Genomic DNA, 16,822 nt, shown 5'->3' with positions numbered 1-16,822 from the left:
TTGTCCACACCATGATCATCTTCATTTATAGTGATAGTATTTGATTGTCGAGAATCACTGATACTATGACTACCTTGAGTACTATGACTACCTCGAATGGAAGTGTTATATGATTTGTAAAAGTCATATAGACGCTACAAATATAACTTCACACGGTCAACCATATCCTTAACCACATCACTTTCATAAACATTGGAAAGACAATAATTCAAGTATTTTAACTTGTACCCATGATCAATCACCATACCCAGCAACATCAATTTATTCATTTTTTCAAGTGAACCCCAATACTTATCAAACTCTGTCTTCATATTCATAGCCATTATACTTAGAACAGAGTTGGTATTTTGCTTTTATTTAAAACAAACTGAATTTTATCAATTTTCCTATAACCAACATTAGAAGTCACATATGAAGATCCACTTATCTTTGTAATGGTTTCGTAAAAAATTTTAAAAAACTTAATAAATACACTTACAGTCAACCAATTAGATACACTTGGGACCTCCAATATTTTATTTCCACGGTCATAATCAACAAAATCTGAGTCCTCTTTCTGTTTCTCTAAAATTCTAAAAGCTTTCTCAAATTTAATTGCATGTTCAAGCATTAAATAAGTAGAATTCCATTCAGTTGCCATATCTAAACAAACAAGAGCCTTACATTGATTTTTTTTTTCACACAAGCTTTAAAATTTTTCATTCTCTTAGGTGATGATTGAACATATCTGTTGGGTTAATCACTCTTCACTAGGCCCAAATACTCAAGATCAACACTGGAAAGATGAAGAAAGGGTTAAGAAATATTCTGCCATATCCTCAAGATCGATACTCGACGCTCGATGTCTTCCTACTCAATGCTCGATGAGAATTCTCTTCTTTGTCTGATGAGTCTCTATTCAATCCTCAATGGAACTCGATGACAACTGAACTAATACTCGATCTTACTCGACGAGTCTTGATCAATACTCGGTGCGACTCGAAGGTGAAAACGATCAACTCGAAGCTACTCAATAGCGAAGATCGATGCACGACTCAACTCGATACTCTGTTATTTGATGCGATTTGAAAGGAGATTATATGGCGCACGATTTGCAGAAAAGTAACAATTGAATGAACAAGAAAGATAAAGACAGGAAGAAAAAACATAGAGGTTTATGTGGTTCGGCAAGATTGCCTACGTCCACGGGAAGATTCAAGTTCTTTACTATAGAAGATTGCGTATAGCTTTTAGTTGTTTACAGAAAACTAGGAAATGATGATCACTATTCTGTTTTTGTTTTACTGATCAGAGGTATTTATAATGCATACCAATTGACCATTACTTCACAAAGTTAGTTATAATCAAATAAAAAGCTGAGATATTTGAGTCACAACTTCTTCAAATTCTCCACCTTGATTATAATGCCTTGCAATCTTCTGATCTGCCTGATTCTGACCGTTTTGTCTACCCTGTATCTAGAAGCTCAAAACCAACTTGTTCTAAACATTTAACCAATTTAAGCTTTGAAACAGGTTTTGTCAACATATCAGCTACATTGTCTGAAGTATGAACCTTTAGAATTTCTATCTCCCTATCTCAAATTTTTCTTTGATGAAATGTATTTGATATCAATGTGCTTAGTTCTAGTGTGGTATTGTGGATTTCGGGACAAAAGGATAGCACTTTGGTTGTCATAGTAGAGTTTCACCACTATTTAATCTATTCCAAAGTCCTTCAGCAATCCCTTAAGCCACAATGCCTCTTTGATTGCTTATGTTAAAGCTATATATTCAGCTTCTGTTGTAGATAAGGCTACTATAGGCTGTAGTGTTACTTTTCAGCTGATTAGATTAGGACCATAAAGGAAAAGGTAACCTGTTAAGGACCTCATTTTATCCAAATCACCAGCATAGTCAACATCCACATATTCATAAAGTTTTAAGTTTGGTTCAGCTGACCTTTGGTAGACTAATCTTGAGTTTTTAGACCAAACCAAGTACCTTAGGATCCATTTAGTAGCTTCTCAGTGTCTCTTACCAGGGTTAGACATATATCTACTAACTAGGCTAGCTGAATATGAGAGATCAGGTCTGGTAGAAATCATTAAATACATTAGGCTTTTAACTACTTGACTATAGAGTATGACATCCATCTGTTTTTTATGTTCTTGGTCTTTAAGAGAGTTAGCTGAGGAAATCTTGAAGTGTTGAGCAATAGGTAAGCTTACAGGTTTAACATCATTCATGTTGAACCTTTTAAGGATATTCTCACAGTAATTGGACTAATTGATGCTTAGAATAGACTCATTCTTGTTCCTTTGGATTTCAATTCCTAGGACCTTACTTGCTTGTCCCAAGTCTTTCATATCAAACTTCCTTTATAAGAGGTTTTTAAAATGGATTAGATCTTCCTTGGACCTACCTGCCAGTAAAATATCATCTACATATATAAATAGGTAAACCTTGTCCTTGTAAGAACCTATATTTACATAAACACATATGTCAAATGAACTTCTTTTGAATCTAATGCTAGAAATATAGTCATTGAATCTCTTATACCGACACCTAGGTGATTGTTTTAACCCATATATTGACTTGTTGAGTAAGCAATAGAGATTTTCTTTTCTTTTAACTTCAAATCCTTTAGGCTGCGTCATATAGATTGTCTCCTCTAGATGTCCATGAAGGAAGGTAGTTTTGACATCTAGTTGATACAATTCTAAATTATTTTGAGCAACTAAGGATAGAAGAAGTCTTATGGAAGTTTGTTTGACAACTGGAGAGAAAATCTTTGAATAGTCTATTTCTTCAATTTGAGTAAACCTCTTTGCAACCAACCTTGCTTTATACCTAGACTTTTGATCACATGATGCTCCTTCCTTAAGTTTGAAAACCCATTTAGAGGCAACTGATTTGTAACCCTTAGGTAGAGGAACTAAAGACCAAATGTCATTCACTTTTAGTGAATGCATCTCCTCATTCATAGCTTCTATTCAATCACTTGCATCAGCACAACCCGTTGCTTCCTCAAAGGTTGTTGGTTCTTAGTTAGTAGAAGCTACAACAATATTTAAAACCAGATTCATATAGTTCATTTCAATATATCTAACTGGAGGGGTAATGGTTCTCCTTTGTCTATCCCTAGCTAAGACATACTGAATTAAATCAGGCTGCTCACTTGCTGTCTCCTCTTGTTCCTCTACATCTTCCTCAACTTCTCCTGTGTACTAGGTTGGTTGGATTGTATTGGTTGCTCAGTGGGTAACTCCACCTCAATTCCTGTATTGGATGACTCACCTTCATTCTCAAGCTTTTTCTCCTTTTGCATAAATATTTCCTCTTCCCTAAAGGTGATGTCTTTGCTCACTATGAACTTCCTCTCAACTGGATGCCACATTTTAAACTCTTTGACACCCTCTGTAAAGCCTACAAACATGCACTTGACTACTTTAACTTTTAACTTTCCCTTATTTTGGTGAACAAACCCTACACATCTAAATACCTTGAGGTTATCTAGGTTAGGTGGATGATTTGTCTACTTTTCGTCAGGGGTAAGCAACTCTAAAGATGTGTGAGGGCACTTATTCAAGGTATACACTGTATAGGCTGCATCTTCTGCCCAATAATTTTCTCCTAAGATAGTATCAGAAAGAAAACACCTAATCTTTTCCATTATGGTTCTGTTTAACCTCTCAGCAATCCCATTTTGTTGAGGTGTATATCCTACAGTTCTATGCCTAGTTATACCATTCTCACTAAAAAATTTGTCAAAGTATTTATTGCAAAACTCAAACCCACTATTGGTTCTAAAGTATTTTACCCTTTTAAATGTTTGATTTTCTATCATGGATTTCCATTCCTTAAACTTCCCAAAAACTTGGTCCTTAGTTTTAGGATAGTATATTTAGCTCTTCCTAGAAAAGTCATCTATAAAGGTTAGAAAATACATTGAGCCACTAAGGCTTGGTGTAGAAGATGGGCCTCATAGGTCAGAATGGACATAATCCAATGTTCATTTGGTGGTATGCTGAGATTTTGTGAAACTTTATTTGGTTTCTTTACCTAGAATGTAGTGTTCACAAAAAGAAAGGTGCTCACTGATACCTTTGGGCAGTATACCTTGTTTGGGTAGTGCTTGCATCCCCTTTTAACTGATACAGTATAGTCTTTTGTGCCACAAGTCAGCTTCTATTAAGCTTGTTGTTGAAACCATAAGGCACTTATCATCATCTTTACTCCTCTCACAATATAAAGGCTATTGACATTTTCACCAACCAATACAAACTTGGAATCCTTAATTACCTCAAGAACTCCACCTTTTCCTTTGCGTTCGCACCTAATGGAGTCAAGCATACCTAGAGATATCAGGTTTCTCTTGAGTAAAGGTATATGTCTCACATTTCTTAGAAGCTTGATTGATCCATCCTTTAGCTTCAAGGATACTGAACCAACCTCGTTGATCTTGCAGGCTTCATTGTTCCCCATGTACACAAATTCTCCATCCACATCCTTGTAAGTATTAAACCAAGGTCTGAAGGGTGTCATATGATAGGTACAACAAGAGTCAAGTGCCCAGTCATGCTTTCCAAAAGGATTGATTTAGTTGGTTTGGTTTCTAATAGAGGCTAAGGCATCAAAATAAAAGTAGGAACCTTCAACCACTGAAGCTTTTGGTTGTTTTCCCTTCTGAACTTTCTCTTTTTCCTGATTTTTCCGTTTCAACCTGTAGAAATCTCTCATCAAGTGTCCTTTCTTCTTGCAGTAGTTACATCTCAGTTTGGTCTTAAGTTTATGCTCTTCACCAGACTGGTTTTTATTCCCCTTAGACTGATTCTGCTTGTTCTTGCCATTGACAAACAACCCCTCTGCAGCAGGCTGCTTCTTTTTGACTGATTGAAGCTTCAACTCTTTAATTCTCAATGCTAAAATAATGGCATCAGTGGTAATTGATTCTCTGCCATATTTCAAGGCATTCTTCACCTACTTATAAGCTTCGGGTAGAGAGTTCAATAACACAGTCTTCATTCTCATTGCCAATTTTCTCGCCAAGGCTCTTTAACTCAGAAACTATCCTCTTAAATCATCCAAGTTGTCTAATAGCGGCTTGGCAGAATCCATCTTGAAAGTGAAAAACTTCTCCCTTAGATACATCTTGTTGGGGAGATCCTTAGTTGCAAAAAAACCTTCCAGCTTGACCCACGACTTGTAGGCCATGTCTTGATCAATCACTTATCTCAAGATGCTGTCACTGAGATTAAGAAACAGAGTCCCATAAGCTGTAAGCTCCACGTCTTCCCTTTCTTGAGCTGTCAATGTAGGTGACAGAGTTGACGGGTCCAAAAGGGCCTTGTGAGCTCTCTTTTGTCCAAGAATAGCTTTGATTTTGGCCTTTCATAGGCCAAAATCACCCTTCCCATCAAACGTCTCAATTTCATACCTTGCAACAGCCATCTCTGATCTGATCGAGTATTAAGTCTGGATTTCTTGAGTATCTTGATGCTCTAAGAATGCTGACCTTGATGATCTTCAAACACTCTGATACCACAAATTGTTGGGTTAACACTATTCACTAGGCCTAAATACTCAAGATCAATATTGGAAAGATGAAGAAAGGGCTAAGAAATATTCTGTCAAATCCTTGATGATTGATACTCGACGCTCGATGTATTCCTACTTGATGCTCAATGAGAATTCCCTCTTTTGTTTGATGAGTCTCTGTTCAATCCTCATAGCGAAGATTGATGCATGACTCAACTCGATACTCTGTTATTCGACACGATTTGAAAGGAGATTGTATGGCACACGATTTGCAGAAAAGTAACAGTCGAATGAACAAGAAAGATAACGATAGGAAGAAGAAACACAGAGGTTTACATGGTTCGGCATGATTGCGTACGTCCAGGGGAAGATTCAAGTTCTTTACTATAGAAGATTGCGTACAACTTTTAGTTGTTTACAGAAAACTAGGAAATGATGATCACTATCTCTGTTTTTGTTTTACTGATCAGAGGTATTTATAATGCATACCAACTGACTATTACATCACAAAGTTAGTTATAAACAAATAAAAAACTGAGATATTTGAGTCACAGCTGCTTAAACCTCTCGATCTTTGGTGGAAGATAATTTGAAGAAGATGTGACTCAAATACCTCAGCTTTTATTTGTTTATAACTAATTTTGTAATGTAACGGTCAGTTGGTATGCATTATAAATACCTCTGACTAGTAGAACAAAAACAGAGATAGTGATCATCATTTCCTAGTTTTCTATAAACAACTAAAAGTTGTACGCAATCTTCTATAGTGAAAAAAACTTGAACCTTCCCATGGCCGTAGGCAATCTTGCCGAACCACGTAAACCTCAGTGTTTCTTCTTCTTCTTTTTATCTTTCTTGTTCATTCGATTGTTATATTTTCTGAAAATCACGCACTATACAATCTCCTTTCAAATCGCATTGAATAACAGAATATCGAGTTGAATTGTACATCGATCTTCACTATCAAGTAGCTTCAAGTTGATCGTTTTCACCTTCGAGCCGCAACGAGTATTGATCTAGAGTCATCGAGTAAGATCGAGTATTAGTTCAGTTGTCATCGAGTTCCATCGAGGATTGAACATAGACTCGTCAGACAAAGAAGGAAATTCTCATCGAGCATCGAGTAGGAAGATATAGAGTGTCGAGTATCAATCATCAAGGATTTGGCAGAAGATTTCTTAGCCTTTTCTTTATCTTTCCAGTGTTGATCTTGAGTATTTAGGCCTAGTGAAGAGTGGTTAACCCAACAATTTGTGGTATCAGAACTTTTATTTGTTTATAACTAACTTTGTGAGTCCTTTTTCTCTTCCTCTAAAATTCTAAAAGCTTTCTTAAATTTAATTGCATGTTCAAGCATTAAATAAGTAGAATTCCACCTAGTTGCCACATCTAAACAAACAAGAGCCTTACATTGAATTTTTATTTTTCACACAAGCTTTAAAGTTTTCCATTCTCTTAGGTGATGATCGAACATATTTCATAGCACGAACATTAGCAATAGAATCATGCATATCTTTCAACCCATCAACTACAATAAGATCAATTATGTGAGCACAACACCTCATGTGTAATAATTCTCCATCTAAAAGGGAAAAATTTCCAACTTTTGAGTCTTCTCTTAACATAAGAAATAGCCACACCGTTGGAACTTGCATTATCAACGGTGAAAAATTTTGTCAATCCCCTATCCCAACCAACAACTCTCAATTACCTTCCCAATAGTCTCCACCTTATGATTAGCAACTTAAAAAAACTTTAGAATCTTCTTATGAAAAACTCATTTAGAATTAATAAAATGTGCAATGATGACCATGTAGTCACATTTTGTTGCGAAGTCTAGGTGTCGGTAGTAAGACATACTTTTTGAGAGTTTTTAACTAGAAATGATTTCAACTTTTTTTTCTCTTCTAGATAAAGTTGATATATATCTCTAGCAATTGTTACTATCGATGGAACATCAAACTTAGGACACGAAATACTACAAAAGTGTCTAAAACCCTCAGTCTCAACAAATTTAAACGACAACTCATTCATAATTATCATCTTAGCACATGCTAGTCTACATGCTTGTTGGCTAAACAATGCAGTCACAAAATTACTAGCATTGGTTCATTTTCCATCATTTGAAAGTACAAGAGTTAGGATGGTTTGTCCTTTTTCTTCTTCTCTATGTGGGTACTTTTACATTGATTTCTTAAATGCTTCCGTATAATGCTAGTTCCACAAGTATTACTGTCACATGTGTAATCTTTATCACAATAGTTACACTTGTACCTAGCTCCATTATTAATGCTTGCTTCCATTTTTGTGAAATGATCCCACACAAAAGAAGTTGGTTTATTAAGTCTCTTTCAATTGAACTTGGGAGATAGGGGTGGTATATCTTTAGGAGTTTGGCTAACACTAGGAGAGGGAGGAGGAGGAAGAGGCAAAATTTCATTATTACTGGTTCCACTTGCATTATCACTGCTGTTGTCCATCTATAAAATAAATGAAACTACAATACAAGAAATATCACTTACAATAGTATTAAAAACGATATCATAGACTTTTTGTAGTGTTTTGAAATGTTGTTGTAGCCCATGTTATTGAAAATTCTTGACTTTCCATATTGTTTTTTTAACGCTATAAAAAGTCCGTTTTGGTAGTGCATATATGATGCTATGAAAACTTTTCATATCGTAAAAAAAAAAAAATGCTATCGAAACTTTTTTATAGCGTTTTTTATAGCGTTAGAAAAGCACTATCAAAACGTCTCAATAGTGTTTGTCCAACACACACAAAAAAAAAACATTATTGAAATGTTTTGGTAGCGGTTTTCCAACGCTATAAAAAGCGCTATGAAAATGTTTCAATAACGTTTTTAATAACATTGTAAAAGCGCTAGAAAAGAGTTTTCATAACATTTTATAAATGCTGCGTAACCGATGTTATTAAAAGTCCTTCACTTTCCAAAGCGTTTTTATACAACTATTAATATTGCTATAGAAAGTTGACATATGATAGCTTTAATTCAATATTATGAAAATGTTTCATTGTATTGGAAAAAGTACTATAAAAATTTTTCATAACAATAAAAAAATGTTATAAAAGACGTTCTATAGCAATTTTAGACATGCTATCGAAGGTCCCTTATTTTTATTTGCATTTTTCATAAAAAAAAAACTATAAATACCCCATCTTCAAGCACGAATTTCAATGTTAATAAACTTTCTATAACATTTTTTGTAGTAGTAAAAACAATGCTATAATTGATCTTCAATAGCACTTGTTAATAACATCCTTTTAGATTTTACAATTTGTTTCACAAATATTATTGCAGAATTAATTATAAACATATATTTATAGAATTCACTTGCCCATATCATTGTCTAGACGAAGAAAGATGTAATTCATACTTCATCCAAATCTATAATCATAATTATAACCAAAATCTTCAAATTTATAGCATATAAGAAATAAAATACTATATTCATCCAAAAGGTTTGATATAGTCATCAAAAGTATTTTTCAACAAAGTTCTTACCTAATAGAACAAGTTGTAAATTCTTAATCCAAATGAAATGACTACATATATAATCCCATAAAGTTGATACAATCAAAAGAGATGTTTAGATTATAACTAAAATTCTCCCATACAAAATATGTAGCTCCGATGTTTGTCGTCATATCAATCTCCTAATAAAAAATAAAATAAGATAACTTTCATAAATTATCATGATCTAATTCTAACAATAGATTAGCTAATGAACTAAATAAATACTTAATTCATAAAGTAGTAAATAAATTTTCTTACATAGTTTGACTTTATCCATTGGTCGTGCAATAATAGTGCCCACAACATCGTCAGTAACAATAATTCACATGTAGGCCTCCATAAGAAGGAATTTGATATTTTTACCGTATCAACCCACACACGAACTGCATTTGGGCCAAGAGGTATGTGATAGACAAGGATTGATGGATTATTGGAAGACTATCTAACTTTAGCAACAACTTCTCCTGAACCGACTCAATCCTAGCAGCAAACACTTAAGAGGAGTGTTGGCAATGACCATCTTTTTCATCAATAATATGGTTAGAAAATTTTCAAACAATAATCATTTTGATTACTAAATGAATAGAAAATTTATAAATGAATTTACTAGTGGAGAATTTAGGATTGGACTTGGAATATCTGTCGATGTTGATACTCTAACAGGATTATTAGAATTTTTTTCACTCATTTTTTCCTATAGAAACAACATATTGAAAATGTTATATAAAACATAATTTAAATAGATAAAGAGAGTTAGGAAAAATTTACGTTTTCCTTTATTAAGAAAGCTACCACGCTTTTAGTTCATCTACATCTGGCGTTAGGTTGTTGCATTTTCTTTCAAGAGATGCAGTCTACATACTGTACTTGCATCAATTGAAACACCACTATTTTGAGTGAACCTTTCTACGCTCTTTATATGGAACCACTGACCGTTTATAATATACCCTGAATATGACATTTCAATCTTGCGAGGTCCATTTGTAAGCCATTTTAATATATTTGAATCTTTTGTGTTATTGGCTTCTATTGAAATCTATTCCAATTAAAAAACTTGTAATGTTAGATGAATTCAATGATGGTGATCATTATCATAAATGAGCAAAACATTACCTTCTCTTTCAACCAAAGTGGAAACTGTTCCGAGTGAACCTTTATTACGAGACTATCATCATTTGCAAGTCTTTTTTTCGACAGTATCAATTCCTTCCTATGCATTCTAAAATATTTGATGAATCACTAATTAAAATTCTAATATCCCCTTCAAAAGAAAATAAATAGTCTCTAGTTGATACATTACTTACTCTATATATGGTTCCACTGCAGCTGTGTTAAACAAGACATATTAATGACTGGGCATTGATCACATATTTGTCATACATCAAACATTTAATTGATCTGTATCAAGCTTCTCTGAAAGAAAAATGGAAAAACGTGGAAACAATTTTTGCATACCAGGATAATGATATATTTGACCCATCCCATATGACAAATTTGGATGTAGCAAACTTCTATGAATCTCTTGAAGAGAAGATTAGCACATTTAATGGAACATCAAGTATTTTTTTTTACTTTGAAAATATCTAGACTTAATGTTGTTGTTGTTTTTTTTCTTTATCCATCTTAATGTTTTTTCTCTCTTAGTAAATGTTTACTTTTGTATATTCCAAATGTTATTTTTCTTATTGTAATTATTTTTTTTTAATGAAGAAACCTGGATCATTTTCATACGTTGGGTGATTCAAAAATGAGCTAATAAGATCTATGCCTGGTGTCCCAATCTAACTTTAAAATAGTAGATTGCGACCCCACTTGTGTAGATAGTGCAGTGGTCACACATGAGTGTCGACACATCTGACAAAGATAGAGGACCAGAGGTTCGATGTAGCACCCGGTATGCTGTTTTGATTCGACAATGGCTTGGAAAGGCCTAAGTCTCGATTATGTTCGGATGGATGGATGTCCGGGAAGTTCTGAGTTGGATTGTTGCCCATGGGTCGATTGATGATGGTTCTCGATAAGCGTGTCCAAGAAGGAGAGAGAAAGCTGATGACATCTCGACACTCAGGATGGCATCCTAAAGCATCAGTGGGACTCAATAGTTCTCAGTTGGCCCAATGAAAGGTCAGAACTTGTCCTGGTGAAGTTTTGAAGTGATGTAAAAGTTTGGGGGACGTGTTGTTGGGAACCAAGATGATGAATAGTGATGCAACGTTGCATTATGATGACCTTAGCCTCATATATGGGCAAAGTCGAGCCTCAGAACTTGGCCTAGAGCAGAGGCAAGTCGGCTAGAGTCGCACATGAGGGAAAATACATGTACGAGCGATGTGTATGGCCGAATGGAGTTCAGTTTCGCATGAGTTTAGTTCGATTGAGGGTGGAATAACCTCGCCTAAGGTCTGACGAAGCTTCAAAGAGTCGAGCAAAAAGTGAATTGGGACTTGAGCATCCCTTAAGGCTAACCATGATTGCGTGAGAATCATGGTGTCGCATAGTAGGAGAAGTATAACCATGACATTTGGTATCAGAGCCACTCTTTTTGAGTGGAGTCGGACAAGACAGAGAGAAAGAGAAGAAGTTGCATCAAAAGCAAGAGAAGCATCTTCGCAGCATCGCCACATGAGGTGGCCAGTGAGTTGGCTGAAATGTAGTGCCAACGAAAGAGGGGGTTGTGTTTTGTTTTTTGAATTCACTAAGGTGTGAGTAGATGCCACGATGTGTGATGTTCCGTGGTAGGCTTGCGAGCCTCACCCCGAGGGGTGCATCTTGATGTGTGCTCGGAGAAGTATGTGTTATGGCTATGGTTACAGCCGAGTTGTGTGGGATGAAAAGATATCCCTTGTTAGCTGAGGCGAGAGGATGCCGAAGCTTTTTCCATGCGTATGTTGCGAGTATTGGAGGCCAAGTCCTAGAGTGTGCGCGAGGAGGCCCGTGGGTGGGATTGCTCATACGTAGTGGCACTTTTCGTACTTAGTCTAACGCACATCATTTTCAGCGGGTCCGTTATGCAGTCAACCCAAGATTGGATTGTCATCGGGACGATGCCGAGTTTAAGTGAGGGAGAGTGTTGCAATCCAACGAGATTGAAAGTGGATTACACTTCCAAGTTTGTCATCGAGGACGATGACAGTTTAAGTAGGGGAGGATGTCACAATTTAACTTTATGATAGTAGATTGTGACCCCACTTGTGCAGACAGTGCAGTGGCGACACGTGAGTGTTGACACATCTAGCAAAGACAGAGGGCCAACGGTTCGATGTAGCACCCGATATGCTGTTTTGATTCGACAATGGCTCGGAAGAGCCTAAGGCTCGATTATGTCTGGATGTATGGATGTACGGGAAGTCCGAGTCGGATTTTTTCCCATGGGTCGGTTGATGATGGTTCTCGATAAGCATGTCCAAGCAGGAGAGAGAAATTTGATGACATCCCGACACTTAAGATGGCATCCTAAAGCATCAGTAGGACTCGATAGTTCTCGGTTGGCCCAACGAAGGGTCAAAACTCGTCCTGGTAAAGTTCTTAAGTGATGTAGAAGTGTGAGGGACGTGTTGTTGGGAACCAAGATGACGAAAAGTGATACGATGTTGCATTGTGATGACCTTAGCCTCATATATGGGCAAGGTCGAGCCTCAGGACTTGGCCTAGAGCAGAGGCAAGTCGGCTAGAGTCGCAAATGAGGGAAAATACACGTACGGGCTACGTGCATAGCTGAATGGAGTTCAGTTCCGCATGAGTTCAGTTCGATCGAGGGTGGAATTGTTGGAGTTGATGCCTAAATTCTCGCGTCCTGTAGTTTTTAAACAGTATGTATGAACACTTGTGTTGTTAATATATGATATTTACTTCACATCTTGTATTTTGCTTGGTTAATTGTTTTGTTTGCTTTACCACAAACCAATAAACATAAAATCCCTAGTTATCTGTATGTGACTCAAGCATGTATGTGGTGACATACAAGTGGATCATGTCTTGAGTGATAACCAAAATGGTCTGTAGTAAATGGATAAAGGAGGGAAACCTTATCTTGGTAACGCTATGGATGCTGCCTGCTTTGTGGAAAGGTCACAAGTGTTGTGACTTGTCACAGATGGTCTGATCCTGATCATTCGTGTTGGGGACATGCGAGCGGGGGCGTCCTATACAAAGAGCTTGTATTAGACCTGACCACGAAGTGTTAATGTCTCGTTATATAACATCGTTCATGATAGAGACTTCACTTCACTAGAATGACCATAGGTAACATGACCTCAATTCTGAGTGAGCTGGGAACTTCTGCCATTGAGGGCGGTCCTTTGATTTATATGGGTGCAAGTGTCCAGGTCGCCGATTCAAACCTACCATTTTGGGAATTGGTTTGATTTGGGAGCTGGGAACTCAGCTACACAAGATGAAATTCACTCCTTCCCCAAGGTTGAGATAAGTAGATAGATGGCTCCCTTAAGGGCTGATTCCGGGGCTTGAACGATGTGGTGCCACACACCTTCTCCTAGCTTGAGAGGTGTTCACACATAGTTGGACTATGTTGTATTGTTAATTAAAGGAATCAGTGGTACTTAAAGAGTGAGATGTAACTACAGGAGCAAAACGGTAAATTGACCCAACTGTACTTACGAGCATATGTGAAGGGTCATCGTACTCATGATTGGTTATATCCAATGGACATAGAAATATATCTGTGGTAAGAAGAGTTCAGCTATTGGTCTTTATTGAAATCACTGACAGTTAATGGATGGTGGATCTCATGGCTAAGAGTTTTGTCAGCTATTCACATACCGTTGGAGCTTCGAGCCACAGGTCGATTAAGTCCCCTGGGTAGCTTGGATAAAGTCAAGAACCAATGTTTGGGTTAATTTGAAATGTTCAAATTGACAAGAGGAAGTTCAATTGTATATGATATAATTGGACTGGTTAATTATATATGATATAATTGGCTAAATGTATGAGATATATTATTTTAGAGGAAATTAGATATAAATATGATTTATATCAAGTAGAAGAGAAAATGTTATAGTAGATATGTGATATCAAATTATAGGATATAAATATAATATGATTATATTAATTAATTAATTAATTGATTAATTATATGATAATTAACCAATTTTTCCACGTTCGAACGTGGGTAGTGGACAACATTGTTTATGGTAACCAGTAGGTTAAAAATGAAAAGAGTTTTCATTTTTCATATCGTGCATTCATTATTTTGACCGCCCAAAAAGAATTCGTAAAAACGATCGCAACCTATACGATAGTAGCTCTTCCGTCTGAACGATCATCTACCTCATGATTTCTCTAAACGATCGTATACGTTTTTCCTAAACGATCGTTCAACTTTTCCTACACAATCGTGTAGCTCTTCTATACGATAAGCACTTCCGCTATGCGATAGCACTGTACTATCTTCCACTTGGTTATCGTTTACACGAATCGTTGTCCTCCGTCCTCTACCAAACTCACCAAAGGCCACTATTTGGGTTTTCACTCTGAGAATACCCGGGGTTCATTAGTAGTGGTGTCGTCCCCACTGTAGCATTCGTGTTTGTGTTGATCTTGCTGTTGCAGTCGACGTTCCGCTGGGTGTTGGTAGATCTGTTGGAGGGATTCGCTGCTTGGGGTTCAGAAGTTCGAAGAGAGTCTTCAATTGGTATGGAACCCTTTCCCTGTTATTTATTGTATTCTGAGCATGTCGATAATTAGATTTATGTGCATAACTGTATGTGTTGAATGTATATCTTTTGTATTTCGATCACTGTGAAATCGGAGCGATCTGAACACGCTCATAGAACTCTCGATATGAGATCCTTCAATTGGTATAAGAGCCAGGTTTCTGATACTCCGATTTCTTCTGTTGCAACGAAATGAAATATACATTCATGGTGGGTGCATTTCTATGTTGTTTTAATTGTTAAATCTGCTGTGGATGTACCAGATTAATGGATGTTTTCGGGATGAATGGCCTCAGTTTGTTTAAATCCTTTTAAATTTGTGGTTGTTTGTAAAGACCCATGCGTTTTTGGGCATAAATAATCGTTATCGAGTCTGTATTCAAAGTTTGTTTGAAGTTTTAAGTTGTTCCTCGAAGTTTTGGGCAAAGGTTACGGCTCTTCGAAGAAAGAGATGATCTAGGGTTGATCACATCGTGCAGAAGGAGTTCTATGTGATCGTTGTCCATCGTATCGTAAAGATGAAGGAGTAGGCGATCGCGGTTGAACGCATTGGTTAAACGATGGGAAATGCGATCAAGAGTTGGTTGCATCGGGTTGATGATCGGGTACGCGATCGCTGAGTATTGTTTAATATGCGCCCATGCTAGACGATTGTTTAGGTCAGCAAGCTTCATCACTTAGTAACTGACAAATGATTGCTTAGCATCACAAGGTAAATCGTTTACCAAGTTGCACGCATCGGTTAGACGATGAGACACTAGCGTATCGTTTAAAGCGCGCGCACTAGATGATCATTTATGTCAGCAAGCTTCATCGCTTAGTAACTGACTAAATGATCGCTTAGTAACTCAAGGTAAATCGTTTGCCTGTCGTCACGCTACACGATCGCATGGACGGTCAGGCTTCACAGCCTCGTCGTCGTCTACGCGATCATTTGCTTATGCTTCTATCGTCTAGTGCGCGCTGAACGATCATCTACCTGCTGGAGTTTGCTACACGATGAAGACCTCCTGGCGGTTCAAGACTCGGTTCGCCTGTGAACCGATTTTCTCGATGAAAAATGTAATAGATAGGGTTTTCATTCCGATTGTTTGTGTAAAGGCTCATCCTAGTCCATTAATCCTTTGTTTATTACATGCGTTGTATGTTTTATATGTCATATGGTATACACATATAGTAAATCCCACCTTAGGTTATGCAATGATCATGCATCATCTTTTTATTGTAATTGTTATAATTTAGAGAAGCATGATTTTAATTATGTAAGAGCATGCTCATGCATCGTATAATATAAGAGTTATATTCATGCATGCATAAAAAACATTGACATGCATCATCTTTATATTATAATTGTTATAGTATAAGGGAGAATGATAACATGTTTGCTTGGTTGTTACGCGTTATACAAAAGTTATATATAATAATGATCGGACATTGCATGAAGCATGACACATAGGTTAATTTATAAATGTTATAAATGCCTCGTTGTGCGCAATGGTTTTAGTTGTTTCTTTTTAAAAGTTAAAGAGAAATTAGAACTAAAAGAAATAAGAAAGACATGCATGCTCATTTAGGTATAATTTATGGTCTTAAAGTGTTTAAAACTTGAATCACATAGACCTAAGATCATGGTTCTAATATGATTAGCAACCCTAAGGCTTTAATCTTTTAATCAGTTTAATAGGATTAAATTGGCTAATAAAAGGTTAAAGTGTAGAAAATCTATCTATAAGGGACCTTTTGTCTAAGGCGGATTCTGTCTAGGCTAGGTTATTTAAGTTAACGGAAACGTAACACCGTTACCTAGGAACTTACATGGAAAGGTGAATTAGATAGATTTGATGCATGCATGCAAGTTAAGGACAGTTCATTAAAGTGTTTAAATGTGACTACTTGAACTTGTTCATATTTCATAGACAAACGTTATTTATGAGCAGAGGTTAAAAAGACGACTTAGACTAAAATCAGTAGCCAGATTGTTTAGGTTAATGAATCCCTATGTAGAACATTCAGTGGGAGGTACTTGGGGCATAAGATGCTTCACTTAAACCTTTTACTTTTCTCCTAAATAGTCTACACCGTGAGATCTATCA

This window comes from Benincasa hispida, chromosome 1 (assembly GCF_027475165.1).
Source record: "Benincasa hispida cultivar pf3 chromosome 1, pf3_genome.v1.1, whole genome shotgun sequence".
In the NCBI taxonomy this organism is placed as follows: Eukaryota; Viridiplantae; Streptophyta; class Magnoliopsida; order Cucurbitales; family Cucurbitaceae; genus Benincasa; species Benincasa hispida.
Note: the sequence above shows the minus strand (reverse complement) of the source record.